General features: G+C 48.8%; 1 protein-coding gene across 2 annotated transcripts in view; it reads right to left on the reverse strand.

The window, feature by feature from the left end:
* TANK (TRAF family member associated NFKB activator) overlaps window positions 1-16,172 on the reverse strand; it is a 225,733-nt gene that overhangs the window by 70,626 nt on the left and 138,935 nt on the right. The window lies entirely within an intron of this gene.

Consider the following 16,172-nt stretch of genomic DNA (forward strand, 5'->3'; position numbering starts at 1 on the left):
ATTTGATTAAGACTTTTAGTCGCAGATTCCTCATCTTAGAATAGATACCAAAGCAATACCTTCCCAGCGGAGGGTCTGCCAAATAGTTCAGACCAAAAAGCCCGGGCTTTACAGAGCAAGCAAAGTACCCATCAGAACGGACCTGACTGTCAAAGCAGTTGTGTTTGGTGAACGTGTGCGAGGACTCCCACATCGCAGTATGACAGTTGTACAGGACGGGGACTCCACAAGCTAATATAGTGGTCTGAGCTTTGGCTCTGTCAGAATGAACCCGCAAGCTCTCAGGGAGTTGCTTTTTAGCCATTGCATAGCAGATCTTAATGTAGAGTACAATCCATCTGGAGATGGTTTGTTTCTGCACTGCTTCCCCTTTCTGGCTCCAGTGAACCCAACAAACAGCTGATCGTCGACCCAGTGTCCTTTGGTGCAATTGAGGTAGAAGGAGTAGTTTCTTACCTGTAACTCCAGTTCTGTAGTAGGGGTATCTCTGTTATAGTCATAATCTAGTGAATAGTCCCACCCATGTGCGTGGACACCGGAGCAATCAAAAATAATCTCTTAAGCTGTCTTCTGTGCAATCCTGCATAGACACTTAAGAGAAAATTAAAGACAATAATGCAGCCTATACCTGCAAGGCCACACTGTCCAGTACTTCAACTAGAAATGCAAAGGATATTCCACCAATATCTCATTTAACACAGTCTGCTAAGTTTCACCCATAGAGAAACGTCCCCTTCACAAAATCCTTGGAATGATAAAGAGGAAGGGATGGACAGACAAGCCCCCATAGGCTGCCATTATATGTCTGGAAAAGGGATACCGTGCCTTTAAGGAACTCTCCAGAGACCCTCGGTATCCCATGACGCACAGCAAACTCCTTTTACTTTCAGTTCTATTTGAAGGTGTATAAAGCAAAGCCTGTAGCATACATTACAGTACCATTTTCTCATCTGGGGAGGAGGGCGGGCGCTTATGACTATAAAAGAGATACACCTACTACAGAACTGGAATTACAGGTAAGAAACTACTCCTTCTGTAGTAGGGGATCTTTGTGTATAGTCATAATCTAGTGAATAGAATGGCAAGCCCATCCCAACAAACTAACCGGCGGTGGAGAAAAAGATAACATTATTACTGTGCAAACAGATTTCTTAACGAAGCCTGCCCAACCTGAGCATCTGCTCTGGCATCAGAGTCCAGACAGTAATGCTTAGCAAAGGAATGGACCGACTTCCATGTGGCAGCCCTGCAGATCTCTGCAATGGGAACATTACGTAGCAAAGCCATTGTAGCCACTTTGCCCCTGGTGGAATGAGCCTTAGGCCTACCCCCTAAGGTCTTATTAGCCTTCTGGTAACATAACTGGATACAGGACACACTCCACCTAGAGATGGACTGTTTAGAGGTAGCAAGACCAGTCCTGACCGAACCATAGTTGACAAACAGTTGGTCTGACCTACGAATATCCTTGGTCTTATCCAGATAGAATTTCAATACCCTTCTCACATCCAGGGAATGAAGAGACCTTTCCCCTGGAGTGGAAGGATTCTGGAAAAACGTATGTAAAGTTATAGTCTGATTAACATGAAAATAAGAGATCACCTTAGGAAGGAATTAGGGCGAGTACGCATCACAACCTTAGCAGCATGAAAAACAGTATAAGGTTCTTGACAACACAATGCCTGAATCTCACTCACCCTTCGGGCCGATGTAATGGCCACAAGAAAAGCCGCCTTCCACAATAAGTGCTGCAGTGAAGCCTTATAAATGGGTTCAAAAGGTTCCTTCACCAATCTGGACAGCACCACATTCAACTCCCAGGAAGACGATGGACTCCGACCAGGAGGAAACACTTTCTTCAATCCTTCCAAAAAATCCTTAATCACAGGGACCTGGAAGAAGGAAGTCTGTGAAGGACATTTCCTGTACGCAGTTAACGCTGCGAGGTGAACCTTAATAGATTGAATATTAAGGCCAGACTAAGCCAAATGCAGGAGATATGGAAGGACAACATCTTCCTTGCATGTCGTCGGATCATAGTTCTTGGAAGTACACCAGATGCAGAACCTCTTCCACTTGTAGGCATAAGACGTCCTAGTGGAAAGCCGCTTAGCCTCCTTGAGAATGTTCATGCAATCCTCAGGCAAATTCAGGTGTCCATAGTGCACTATCTCAGGAACCATGCCGCCAAACTCAACAATGAGAGGTTGGGGTGCACCATCTGCCCCCCGAACTTCGGGAGAAGGTCCAGCCGACACGGCAGTCGTAGGTGAGGCTGAAGAGACCGGTGGAGCAGATCCATGAACCACCACTGTCGGGGCCACTCAGGAGCAATGAGGATCATCCGTGCTCTGGACCGGGACAGCTTGATGAGCACCGCCGAAATCAGGGGAATGGGTGGAAAAGCGTACAGAATGCTGTTCGACCAGCTGATCCATAGTGCATTCCCCAGAGTCCCCGGTTGGTAATACCTGGAGGGGAAGTCTCGGCATTTTCGGTTTTCGGCGGTGGCGAACAGATCTACGTCTGGAGTGCCCCACCTCTCGAAGATGTCTTCTAGTACCTCGTCGTTCAGAACCCACTCGTGGTTTTCTTGCACGAGCCTGCTGAGTGCGTCCGCCTGAGCATTCTGCACACCTGGCAGATGGGTGGCCGTTATCGTCAGTCCTCTTGCTAACAGCCAGTGCCAGATCGCCTGCGCTTCCAGTGGCAGGGTGCGCAATCTCAAGCCCCCTACTTGTTGAGGTAATACATTGTGGTCGTATTGTCCGTCTGCACAAGCAAGGAGTTGGTCTGGTAGGACGGATGAAAGGTCTTCAGTGGCAAGTGAACCGCTCTAAGTTCCAGGAAGTTGATGTGGTACGTGGATTCCGCTGGGGACCACGTTCCCTGAATCTGTAGCTGGTCTGAATGCGCTCCCCAGCCGAGGAGAGAAGCATCCGTGACTCGGAAAGTCCTTGTGGAATGGAACCCCCTTGAGGAGATTCTCCGCTGAACACCACCATTTCAGGGAACTGTAGGGCGTTCAGGGACAGCCTGATCCTGTCGTCCCAACTCCCCCGCTTCTGGTCCCACTGGTCCTCCAGACATTCCTGCAGCGGCCTCATGTGGAGCTGTGCATGTGGCGTGAGGAAGATGCAAGAGGCCATCGACCCCAGTAGAGAAGACACCGTCCTCACTGTCATAGATGGAACAGCCATGAGAGCCTGAGCCTTCCGAAGGATCGATAAGCGTCTCTCTTCCGAAGGAGACACGCTTGCTGAAAGAGTATCGATGGAGGCTCCCAAGTACTGTAGGCACTGGATAGGAGTGGGAACAGATTTGGACATGTTTATGCGCAACCCCAGTTGGTTCAGCAGAACAGCCGTCCTGTTGAAGTGCAATTGCGCTTCCTGGAAGGTGGAGGCTTTGATCAGCCAGTCGTCCAGGTACGGATAGACAAACACCTTGTTCTTTCTCAGGTGCGCTGCCACCACCGCCATGCACTATGAGGAAGTCCTGGGAGCAGATTTCAGTCCAAAGAGTAGTGCGGTGTATTGCTAGTGATTGGTGCCGACCAGGAACCGCAGGAACTTCCGGGGTTTCAGTGCAATGGGCGCATTTAAGTACGCATCTTGCAGATCTATAGCGCAAAGCCAGTCTCCCATCTGCAGCTGAGGATACATCTGGTGCAAAGACAGCATGCAAAACTTTTCTTTGCGAATCCATTGGTTTGCTTGTCGCAAATCCAGAATGGGCCTGAACTCATTCTTGTCTTTCTTGCGTACCAGAGAGAACCGTGAATAAAGACCCTTTCCCCTTTGAGACAGAGGGACGTCTTCTATCACCCTTTTTCTTAACAGGGTATCGGCCTCCACTTGGAGCTCGTGCAGTTGGAACTGCGAGCAAACCGGTGGAATCGCTGGAGGCGGGCTGACGAAACGAAGACTGTATCCATTGTACACAATATTCAGCACCCATATGTCCTGAGTAATTTTTCTCCACTCTGCCAAGTGATTTTGTATGCTTGCCCCCACCGGAGCAGGTAACGGACGAGGGGGAAGTATCACCTCAGGGCCTAGACCCGGCGGGGCCTTTAGGCGTCGAGGAGGACTGCTGACCGCCTCTACCCCTCTGGCGCTTCTGGAATGGGCACCGCTGGTACTGCTGCTGCTGTTGTTGCTGCTGCCCAGCTTGACGACCTTGCCCTCTTCCCTGGGCACCAAAACGTCTCTGGAAGGGACGGAAGGCCTTCTTCTGTTCTTTCGGCTTTTCCAACCCGATGGCCGTCAGGGTTTCAGACTCTGCCTTCATGCGGGCCATCTCCTCATACGCATGCTTTCCAAAGAGCGTAGCACCAGAGTACGGCAGGTTGGCGACTCTCTGCTGCGCCTCTGGTTTTAGCAAAGTCAGGCACAACCAGGCATGACGCCTCAGATTAATCCCATGGCAGTATCCATGAGCCGCCAGGAGAGACGAATCTGCAGCCGAGCTGATCACCTGGTTGGATACCATCATGCCCTCGTTGATGATTTCCTGGAAGTCCTCCCTTCTGTTCCTAGGAAGATGCTCCAGAAACTGCTGCAGGGACTCCCACAACGACCGGTCATAACGACCCAACAGAGCTGCGGCACTGGCGGCCTTCATGGACGTAGCAACCGTACCGCAGACTTTCCTACCCGCCGAATCCATCAAACGGCTCTCCTTATCGAGAAGCACCGTAGACGACGGGGCAGTAGCGTGCTGTTTTCTAGCCGCAGTGACTATCACCAAATCCGTCATCGGGTCTGATCTAAGGAACGCCGGATCTGAGTCTGGGGCCCTGTACTTTTTCTGCAGCCGGGAAGGAGCAGACTTCGATGATGCAGGAGGCAAGAAGAGTTCCATAGCCGGTTCCTCGAGCCCTGGCACCAAGGGCAACAAGGGGCGAGATAACTGTCGCTTGTGCAGGGTCTCGAAAATCACCGATGTCGAAGGTGTGGGCATCATTGGGGAAATCCCCAGCTTCGCCGCCCCTCTCAACAACACCTCTTGAAACGATAGGATATCATCCACTGGGGACACTCTCGTATGTGGTGAATCTGATAAGGTGGGGGAGTACTCCCGGGCACTGGAAGAATCCGTATGACGGGACCTTGACCTGTTCCTCCGGTGACGGTGACGGGACCGTGTTGAAGATCGACGGTCACTTCTTGACTGGTCCCTCCATCTGGACCGTGACCTCGACCTCCGAGGCTTAGGGCGATCCACTGGCCGCACAGGAGGTGGAAGCTGGGGAGGTCAAAATGGAGGCCTAGGCTGTGGAGGCCCAGTAGGCGGTGATGGAAGATGTGGCAAAGACACAGACCTTGGAGGAGGCCGCGTTGGAGGTGGAGGAGGAAGATGAGGTGGAGGAGGAGGAGGAGGAGTAGGTTGGCGAGGAGGAGTATCCTTAGGCAACGGAGGAGGCCTTGGAGACCTGGGCCTAGAAGGCGAATAGGTCTGGGAATATGCAGAGTCCGAAGACCGAACCACTCGCTTCTTCTTTTTCTGCGCAGGGCTTGATGAGGATGTTCTCGAGGCCACTCTCTTTTCGGACGAGCGCCGGCGCCGCCGCGACCGTGGGCTCGTGGAAGCAGATGATAGGCTGACTACTGAGCCCTGGGACACAGTCCTGGCCCTTGATCGGCCCCTTGACGTCGACCTCTTCTTCGACGTCGAACGTCTCGACGTCGAAACATCCCTTCACGTCGACTCTTCTCCTCGACGTAGAGTCGACCTAGACGGCAAACGGCTGTGTCGCCTCGACGGCGAGCGCTGGTGCCTCCTGGACCCATCTCGACATCGATGGTGTCTCGACGTTGATGAAGTCCTCGACTCGACCTCGTCCGAGGTCTCGACATCAGCCCCCTCGACGGCGAACGGCGACGTCGCTTCAACCCAGAGCCCTGGGGAGACGGGAAGCAGATGGTGGTCATCCCTCTCGACGCCGAGGCTATCGACGTCGACGGAGATCGGTGCCGTTTTCTGGCCTTGTCTTGACTGGGGAGCCCCCCAGAGGCCGAAGCTCAGGCACAGGAAGAAGTCCCCCCATGTCCAGACCCACCTTGTTCCTGATGTCTTTTTAGCTCCAGGCCTTGGAGCCTAATCTTCTCCCTGTCCCTCAGGGTCCTCTTGGAGAAGGACTGACAGATCTCACAGTCTTCAGGGACATGAGCAGGATGGAGACAGAGGATACACACCCTGTGAGCGTCTGATTTAGCCTTCTTACTGGCACACTCAGTACACTTGTCGAACAAGGCAGGCATATTCGACAAAAGAGTGGGCAAAACTGGCCAAAAAACTCCAGCAAAAGGAAGAAGAAGCTGTAAGACGTCAAGTGAAACACTCTAAACACTTGAAAAGTGCCAACAAATTGAGAAAACACCCAAAAAAGGAGAGCTCAATGCTCCAGGGTCCTGCTAGCAGGAGCTGGAAAAAAGAACTGAAAGTAAAAGGAGTTTGCTGTGCATCATGGGATACCGAGGGTCTCTGGAGAGTTCCTTAAGGGCACGGTATCCCTTTTCCAGACATATAATGGCAGCATATGGGGGCTTGTCTGTCCATCCCTTCCTCTCGATCATTCCAAGGATTTTGTGAAGGGGAAATTTTTCTACGGGTGAAACTTAGCAGACCGTGTTCAATGTGATATTGGTGGAATATCCTTTGCATTTCTAGTTGAAGTACTGGACAGTGTGGCCTTGCAGGTATAGGCTGCATTATTGTATTATTGCCTTTAATTTTCTCTTAAGTGTCTATGCAGGATTGCAAAGAAAACAGCTTAAGAGATTATTTTTGATTGCTCCGGGGTCCACGCACATGGGCGGGACTATTCACTAGATTATGACTATACACAGAGATTCCCTACTACAGAGCAACAACCCTCTTTTTGGGTGCAAGCAGTAGAGTTTTTCCTCCTCCTTGAAGGGGTGAGGAGGAGCAAAAAAGGTAGGCAGGGTGATATTTTGGCTGACAAGGCAAGGTTTCCCCACCTTTAGCCAAAAAGAGGCATGGGTGTGGAGAACCAGTTTGTTTGGGAAGAAGATGGTGTACGGAGGGTTAACAGAGCGTGCCTGCAGCTTGCTGATCCTCCAGGTCGAGGTGGGCCACCAAGACGTTTGTATTGATCGTGAGAAGTCTGAGGGGGCAACTATGCATGAGTTCAAAGGGTGAACACATTAAAAAAGTTAAAAACAAATTAGTCCCACTGGGGCATAATAGAAGGTTTGGAGGGGAACCAAATGTTGAAGACCTTTCAGAAAGCGTGCACTAACAGTGACTTGAACATGGATACGGCAACCACAAAAAAGCGGATATAGCAAACAGGACTCCCATAACTGTGCCCAAAGAAAGTCCTTGCTGGTCTAATGAAAACAAACAGCAACACTTTGGATAAGGGTGCAGAAAGGGGGTCAACATGTTTTTACTGCACCAAGGGCCCGATGAAGGTGCCCTAATACCGGTCGGAAACGGCCGAATTCGGCCGTTTCCGACCGGTATTACGGTTTCCAGATGTAGGGCATGCATTTACAGAATCGGTATTTTAGCGATTCTGTATTTACCGATTCGGTAAAATTACCAAATCAGTAAATACAGACTCGGTAAAATACCGATTCTGTAAATGCAGATGTAGCTGGCACATGTCAGAGTGCCACAGGGCTGTAAGAATCGGTATTTTACCACCCAATCCTATTGGGTGGTAAAATACTGAATACATGTGTGCATGCACACCAGTGCCATGTGACACACAGACATGCCCTTAGAGCATGTCTGTGTGCCACATGGCACACATGCCTGAATTCAGGGTGTCAAAGTGACACCCCCTGCACCCTTGCAAAAATCAGTATTTACCGAATGACCATTGATTCCTATGGGCTGCAATGCCCATAGGAATCAATGGGCTTTACCGATTCGGTATTTACAGAATTGGTAAATACCGAATCTTAACGATTCGGTATTTACCGATTCTGAAATACCTACATTTCCCCCCTTCTAATTTACCACTTCTTAAATACCGAATCGGTATGATTCGGTATTTTAGAAGTGGTAATTTAGAATTACCTACATCGGGCCCCAAGTCACAAACTTGTCCCATAGGCAGGTGTATATGGTCTTTGTGGATGGATGCCTGGCTACAAACATGGCCTCATCAACTTTGAGAGGGAGACTGAAGACACTCAAATGCCGCTGTTCAATCTCCACGCATGAAGGCAGAGCGTGCGCATGTTGAGGTGCAGAACCGTGCTCTATTGCTGCGACAGGAGACCCTCCCGAAATGGCAGCCTGATCGTCGGAGAGTAGCTCATGCTCAGGAATTCTGGACACCACACACTGCATGCCTGATCCAGAGTCACAAGAATGTCTTGAGCCAGTTCGTCCTGATCTTCTTCAGAACTTGGAGCAGGAGTGGTATTGGCGGAAAGGCGTACAGGAGTCCTAAGCCCCGTTTGAGATTAAATGCATATCCGAGCGAGAGCCACCTTAGAAATTCCAACACGTAGAAGCGCTGGACATTGCACGTCCTTGGTGGTGGCGGATAGATTTAACTAAGCTTCTCCCCAGTCGTGGAAGTGATCTCGAGGCACTGACGGCTGTGTTTGTTCAACCTGTCCTCCAGAGACCCTGCTGGGTGTTGCGTGACCAGAAAACTTTCTCGATGTTCCAGTCGCAGAGAGACCACAAGCCCATCCCGCCCTGTTTGTTACAGTACCAAATGATAGTGGTGTTGTCACCTGAAACAGCATTCCCTTGATGGAGAGGAGGAAGGCTTTCAATACCAAGTGAACTGCTCTCAAAAAGTTGATGTGAAGCTGAGACACCGCTGGAGACCAGAGTCCTCGGATCTCAACCTCTCCCAGTTGGCAGCCCCAACCCAGTTGTGAGATTTGGGTGGGGACGGGAGAGGGGTCGGCTGCTGCACCAATCGTGATTTGGTAGCCGCCACTGCAGGTTTTTTGAAGTTCCCTTCTATACCCAGGTGAGGCTAGAAAGATTCCCCTGATGCTGCGTCCTTTGAGACTTCAGGTCCCACAGCAGAGCCCGCATATGCCAGCAGGCATGCTTTACAAGCAAGATGCAGAACGCTAAGCAACTCAGAAGCCTCAGAATCATTCTCACCGAAATCCACAGTAGAGGCTGAAACATCAGCATCATAGCCTGATTTCCTGGACAATAGATTAGCGTACAATTGCACTGTGTCCAGAATGGCTCAGATGAAAGGTAGTGTTTGAGAGGGAGTCAGGCGTGGTTTGGGCACGTTGATAATGAACCCCATCGAATGTAGGAGGTTTGCCGTAGTCTGTAGGTGGGTGGCGACTGCCTGGGGCAAGCCCACCTTCAACAGCCAGTCATCGAGGTAGGAAGAAGACGGGGAATGCCTGAACTCCACAGGTAGCCTGCGACCACCGCCATCCCTTTAATGAACACCCAAGCTTTGCTGGTAAGGCCAAATTGGAGAACAGCAAACTAAAAATGCTAATGGCCCACCGTGAACCGCAGGTAACATCTATGGGTCAGTAGAACGGATATTTGGAAATATCCTAGGCTAGGCCCAAGCCCCAAGCAGGACATCAGTGAGGGCTTCAGGGAAAAGGAAAAGTTCAATGGGGGATACCCCAAGTTGAAGCACCTCTGTCCAAGACTACAGCATTCCTCAGAAGCACTATGGTAAAAAGCCACTTCCTCCATAACCCCACTAAAAGGAAAGACCAGGTCACTATCTGGTGAGGTGTTTAGATCACTAGCATCAGCCAGTTCCCCATAGCAGTAATCCTCGACCAAAGGCTCTTCAAGGTGGTCTGGGTAGTCATATAAATCCTCAGAGCCACCCAAAGCATATTCCTCACAGAACCTGTCAATATGGAGGTACTGTCTCCGACCCAGAAGGTCGTGGTCCTTTCGGCATCAGAGTTGACTTCGAATGACAAAGGTCCAGCTCCTTATTAGAGTTGGAAATTACAAAGGAGTTGGCGCCACCAAGGGGCATTAGCAGTGCCAGGAACGGCGCCTGTTGACCAAACTCCTGTGAAGGCTGTGGATTTGCAACTGGAGCTGGTCCTAACATGGATCCAAAGGGCCCAACTGATGCCAAGGGTGACCCCGCTGGTGGGAATCCAATCGGGGCATCTTCTGAACCAACGGGCCCAAAGGTGCTCCAGAGGGGTTGGCTCGCCTAAAATGATGTGTGTAACCTCACTGAATTCTTTAAATTAGGTAGGGGTCGCTACGGGAAATTGTGGGATGCTCGGAGCAGACCCAGACTCCACAATGGAAGTGTAGGAGAAGGCCTAGATTTGTGGCATAATTCCTGTGCAGTGCCAATGACTAGGACCGGCATAGCAAAGAAGTAGAAGAACGCTTCGACTTCTTGATATTCTTCTTCTTGTGGGACTAACCTGATGAAGATTTTGCCCTTGACAATGGCACAGGGGAACGGCTCCCAGAGCAGGCTTGTGCCCTTCCACGCTACTGGGACCTGGAGTGGTGTGGTGTAGTTCCATGCTGAATGACCATGAGCATTTGGGGTTCATTGCACTGCAGTCACGGCAGGTCTTGGAGTTGTGGTTTGGCTCCCAGCACCATAAGCAAATCAAGTGGGGGTCTGTCACAAACATTTGCTTGCGACGGGCTCCACAGGGCTTAAACCCAAAAGTTTCTTAGGGGCTATCCCGAAGGTGCACTTGGTGCAAGACTGCTCAAAAAATATCAACAAGTTGAAGAAAGGCAGCCAATAAATGACTGAGGTAGCTGCACTGATGGAAGTCATAGGAAAAACACCAATGTCAGTGCGCTCAGTTGGTGCATTATAGGCACCCATATCATATCTGGCGCAAATGATGCTGAGTCGATCAGCACCACCTACCAGCGCAGAGGTACTGCTCAAGATTTTCCAGATCCAGTCTGATGTCTGGGGAATATGCTAGGGCAAGGAATCTGTGTCTAGAAGTCTCTATGGGATATTATTGGTGTCTCAGAAAGTCTGAGTATTCCTAGGCACTTATACCACAGCCAGATTTCCTTAAAAAATCATGTCATATACACGGACCCAAAAACCAGACAATGTAAGTGTATCTGAGAGATTTGTAATGGAGCCTTTTGCTGGTGCCTTCTCCTGGCACATTTAGTCCCCTAGTCAAGATCTACTAGGACTCAGGGACAGCTAAATTACAGTACTGAAGAAATAGGCCTAAGGAGTTCTTCTCCATAGGATGCCATTCAGCTCTCACCCCCCTTACCTTAGACCTCAGGGCTCAATACTTAGGAGAAAAATAGCCAGCACCTCATGGCCTTAAACAGGTTGCTGGAAACCTGGATTAACATTTGCCAAATTCCAAGACTGATAACAAAAAACATTTAGGAGCTAACCACAAACTGATCTAAGACACTTGTCTGACAGTAAGTTTTCGACCTCACATTATTAACTTAAATTCTAGGCAAGATAGTGAAAGGTGCACCTCCACTCCATCCAAATTTTCAATGTCTTCAATCAGCACATAGACATACATAAGTACACATTTTCCTTCCAAAATAGTTCCCTGAGAATAATAATAAATAGTGTAGAAGTGTTATTTCAGTAACCATTTATCAACATAGTGGCCAGTGTATAATTTAAAAGAAAACAAATAGCATATGGATAATTGGTTAAAAGTATGACCATTCTTTCTCTTTCATCAAAACAGAAAAAAAACATTCTGCAATATTAAATACTGAGGTCTATGATCTACTTTTGCTAGTCCAGGCCAAGTATGCAAAACCAGGTTCACTTGCTCCCAGGAAAGTATTCACCTTGAGGGAACGAGACATATTGTTAGATCCAGATTTCAGATCAGCACATCAAGTCTAGGTACTTTGCTTCTATTAATTTAATTATGTCCTATGCTCGAGACTGAAAACTCCTATGGGATCTCTCAGAATAACCTGAGCCAACCCAATGTCCAAAAGCCTGGAGCTGATCGAGGCACAGGTTCTGCAAAACGAGGCCTAGAGCATTGAGACTCCTCCGTCATGTCGGCTGAAGGACGCGGAGAAGCGAAAGCACGCTTCTCATGCCTCTTACCTGACTGACTCAACGACTTCGAGTGGGAGGACAAGAACTCTCCTCTTGATTGAGAACAAGACTTCTGTGGCGAACGGCATGGTGCTGAGCGCTGGGCTCCAGGCAGCTTTAAGGACTGCTCCCTCACAGCTTTAGGATCAATTGCCTGGCAGTTGGAGCACAACTTTGAGACGTGGTCGTTCTCAAGGCACCAGAGTCAAATCATGTGTGGATCTGTCACCGACAAGGCGCAATGGCAGGTGCCGTATGGTTTGAATCCAGAAGTCTTCTTTGACATTGTGAAAAAAGTACACACCAAAAATCGTCAACAAAACGTCGAATAAAAGCATGTCAAAAAGTGACAGAGGGTATCTCTCTTCATAGATCTGCGCTAGCTGGCGCAGAAAGAAAAGAACTGATGTCAGCGTGCTGAGGTGGTGCCAATATAGGTGATGCAGACGTCACATATGGCACGGACAACGTCATGTGGAGCAGGCCAACACCACCGACCAACACGCAAGGGTATTGCTCCAGCAAAAGTCTTACGGATCCAGCATGACACTTGGAAAATTCTAAGATAAGGAATCTGCGGCTGGATGTCTCTTTCAGATTAGCCTGTGCTCACCCTCTAGTAGCTTAGCACAGAGAAGACAGGTTTAACTTAGGAGGCAATGTATAAACTATTTGTGTAACACTTTAAACAGTAACACAGAGAAAATACCACAAAAAAATCCACACCAGTTTAGAAAAAGAAAGAATATTTTTAAGAGTAAACCAAGAAATAAACAACAAAAATTCAATAAGTAGTACAGGAGTTTTGAATTTTTAAAGATTTAAATGAAATGTAGGTTTTAAAAGCATAAGTTGCCAACTGGGGACATATGGTCGCGCTTGACTGGGGTAAATCCAAAATGTCAGGCAGATCGATGGAGCGTGGGTCTTATAAGGGGGCCAATATTGTCCCGCTGAAAAGGTACCTCGTTGCACTGTCGACAGGCCCGACGCGTTCAAGCAGAGGAGGCGAAGAATTGTCCATCCAGCTGGATCTATGCGATGTGTCGGTTCTGCGATGCGTCAGCGGTGGTTTCTTAGCGATGTGGTCAATGCGTCCCCATTGAGCCGCGCAGCTGGCAATGAGAAGTCTTGAAACAGGTGATGCTTTGGCGCTGAAGGAGATACATCGGTTCCAACCAGCACATGGACATCAATGCTTCGGTTTTGCAGAAAACAACCAGAAAACCCACTTCCAAGGGCCCAGGACTGGAGTGTGTATAGAACTAGGATTTTGTTGCAGTTACCCTTCCACACTTTTTGCCCCCTTTTTAGCTACTGGAAGCTGCTTCTAGAATCTGACAGTGCACTGAGGTCTGCTAACCAGACCAGAGTGCCAGTGCTACTTCCCTAAAACAAGGTGTTGTCTAATTGTGCTACAGCTGGCAAAGGACTTTAGCACCCCTGTAAGTCCCTAGTAAATGGTACTGCAGGCACCTAGCGAAAGGGTGCTAAAGAGGGTCCCTAAGGGTTGCAGCATACCTTATGCCACCCTAAGGAACCCACATACTAATTCCATACGGACTGTTATTGCATGCTGCATGACATGGTGCAAACCATGATGGAAAACATGATGGAAAACATGACACACTCCTGTGTGTCATGCCAAAGTTACTGCATCTAATATATGTTAAGTCACCCCTAGAGCAGGCCTTTGAGCCCCAAGGCAGGGGACATTATATTTTATGTGAGGACTTGTCTGCATGAGCAGTTATGCCCCTGTGATATATAGTTCTATTAATAGATATAACAAGAGAGCATGGAAGCCATCTGATGGTATGTACTGGGCATGGACCAAAGCGGGTCCCCCAGCTACATAATGGCTTCTCTGAAACATATGGTATTTTGTATCAAACATCTCATATTAATAAACCCACAATGATGTCAGTGTTGGATTTATTAATACATGCACCAAAAGGGCATTTGAGAGGTGCCCCCTGAAAACCTACCAGCTTCTGGAGTGCTAACTGCCACCAGAGACAAATTTCTAAACCCCAAGGGTGAGGGCCTCTGCTCTCAGGAGGTCAGACACAAAGCCTGCTCGGACAGAGGGTGTTCAAACCCTCTCTTACAGGATGACATGCAGATTAGCGGGAGCTTCAATGAACCCACCGCCTTTAGTACGCAAATCTCGCTTCTCTCACAGGAGTGGACGCCTAACCTCAGCCTTTGGCAGCTGGACCGGTGGAAAAATTAGCTATGCCGGAGGAGTGTTACACTGCCAGGCTGGGCACACCTCTAGAGTGACCAGCTGGAAGTGCACATAACCTAGAAATTCCACTATATTGTGTGTGGTGGAAATAGGAATTCTGGGACAGGGTGATGCATACTCACCAAAGGAAGTGGCGAACAACAAAACAATGGATTAAACCCAAATCTGTGACTGGGTGAATGTTTGACAATTTTCAGCATTCTGTCCATCATCTTTTTTTGTGTCACATTTTTGCACTAAGTGGGAAGGGTACACCCAGACGTGGACCCCATGCTCGCTAAGCCAACAGTTTCAAGCTAGTCTGGCTGATGTGGGAGGATATCCCGAAACCGGTCCCAGGATGCTTGTTTTCTGGTCCGAGAGCTGGCCTGGCAGTTCGGGCTGAACTGTTCCCATGAGGAGCAGGGTCAAGGCTAATTTGCATAGGGCTGGGTCCAATCTAGAATGGCGTGGCAAGCAAAATAGCGATGGATTAAACACAGATCTGTGACTGGGGTGAATGCTTGACTATATTCAGCATTCCATCCATCATCTTTTTGGTGATGCATTTTCGCCCTATGTGCCTAGACCTGGGTCCCATGCCTGCTACGCCACCAGTTTCAAGCTAGCCTGACTGAAGGGGGGTGATACCAGGAAACTGGTCACAGGATGCTTGTTTTCCGATCCAGGGAGGGAGGACCTTGCCCAGCAATTTGGGCTAACTGTTCCCATGAGGAGCAGGGTCAAGGCTGATTTGCATATGGCTGAGTCCAAACTGGAATGGTGTGGCGAGAAAAATAACATTGGATTAAACCCAGATCTGTGACTGGGAGTAAATGTTTGACAAAGTTCAGCATTCCGTCCATCATCTTTTTTTCTGTGGCCCATAAGTCACACCTAAGCTCCCTTTGTGTGTGGGTGTCTAGAGGGAGTGCAGAAAGTCCAGCTGTCACCCACCCCAGAAGTGTATTCAGAGACAGACGGAAGGCACAGAATGGTTAAAGCAAGAAAATGCAAAACTTTCTAAAAGCGGCAACTTTACCATAAGTTGTAGTTTTAAATTATGAGTCCAGAGACACCAAACTAAAAAAATCCATCTTTTCCCATTTGAAAATTCCACTTATAACATGTAATGTGGTAATCCCAATGTTAACCTATGGGAGAGATAGGCCTTGCAGTAGTGAAAAATGAATTTAGGAGTTTTTCACTACCTGAAAAGATCAAACTAAAAAGTACACGTTCGACTTTTTAAAAACACTGCACCCTGCCCTCGGTGCTGTCCAGAGACTACCTTAGGGGGTTCTATGCCACTCCATTCTACGCAACTCAGCAACACTGCACTCTATGTCAAGGCACTTTACTCTGCATCACTCAACTCTACTTCCCTGCACTCTACACCAATCCACTTTACGCCAATCTCATCTAGACCACTACACTCTAACCTACCCCACTCCACGCCACTTCACTCTATTCTGAAACAATCTACTCTGCACTATACGCCACTCTACTCTTCACCACTACACTCTACTACTCTACTCTGCACAACTATACTCCACACCACTCTATGCCAGGGCACTCTAAGTAACTCTATTCTGCAGCACTGCATTCTCCGCCACCTCACTCCGCACTACTGCACTCTGTGCCAATGCACTCTATATCACTCTACTTTGCATCACTGCACTCTACGACCCTGCACTCTGCATCACTCCACTGTGCCCCACTCTACACCACTGCACATTCTGGCACTTTACTCTATACCACTGCAGTCAATGCCACTCAACTACTGCATTCTATGCAAGTGCACTCTACACCAGTCCACTCTACATCACTCCAAAGCACCCAACAGCACTCTACTCCACAACAATGTACTATACTCTACACCACTGCAAGCTATAACAC

Source organism: Lissotriton vulgaris, chromosome 2_1, assembly GCF_964263255.1.
Source record: "Lissotriton vulgaris chromosome 2_1, aLisVul1.2, whole genome shotgun sequence".
Taxonomy (NCBI): Eukaryota; Metazoa; Chordata; class Amphibia; order Caudata; family Salamandridae; genus Lissotriton; species Lissotriton vulgaris.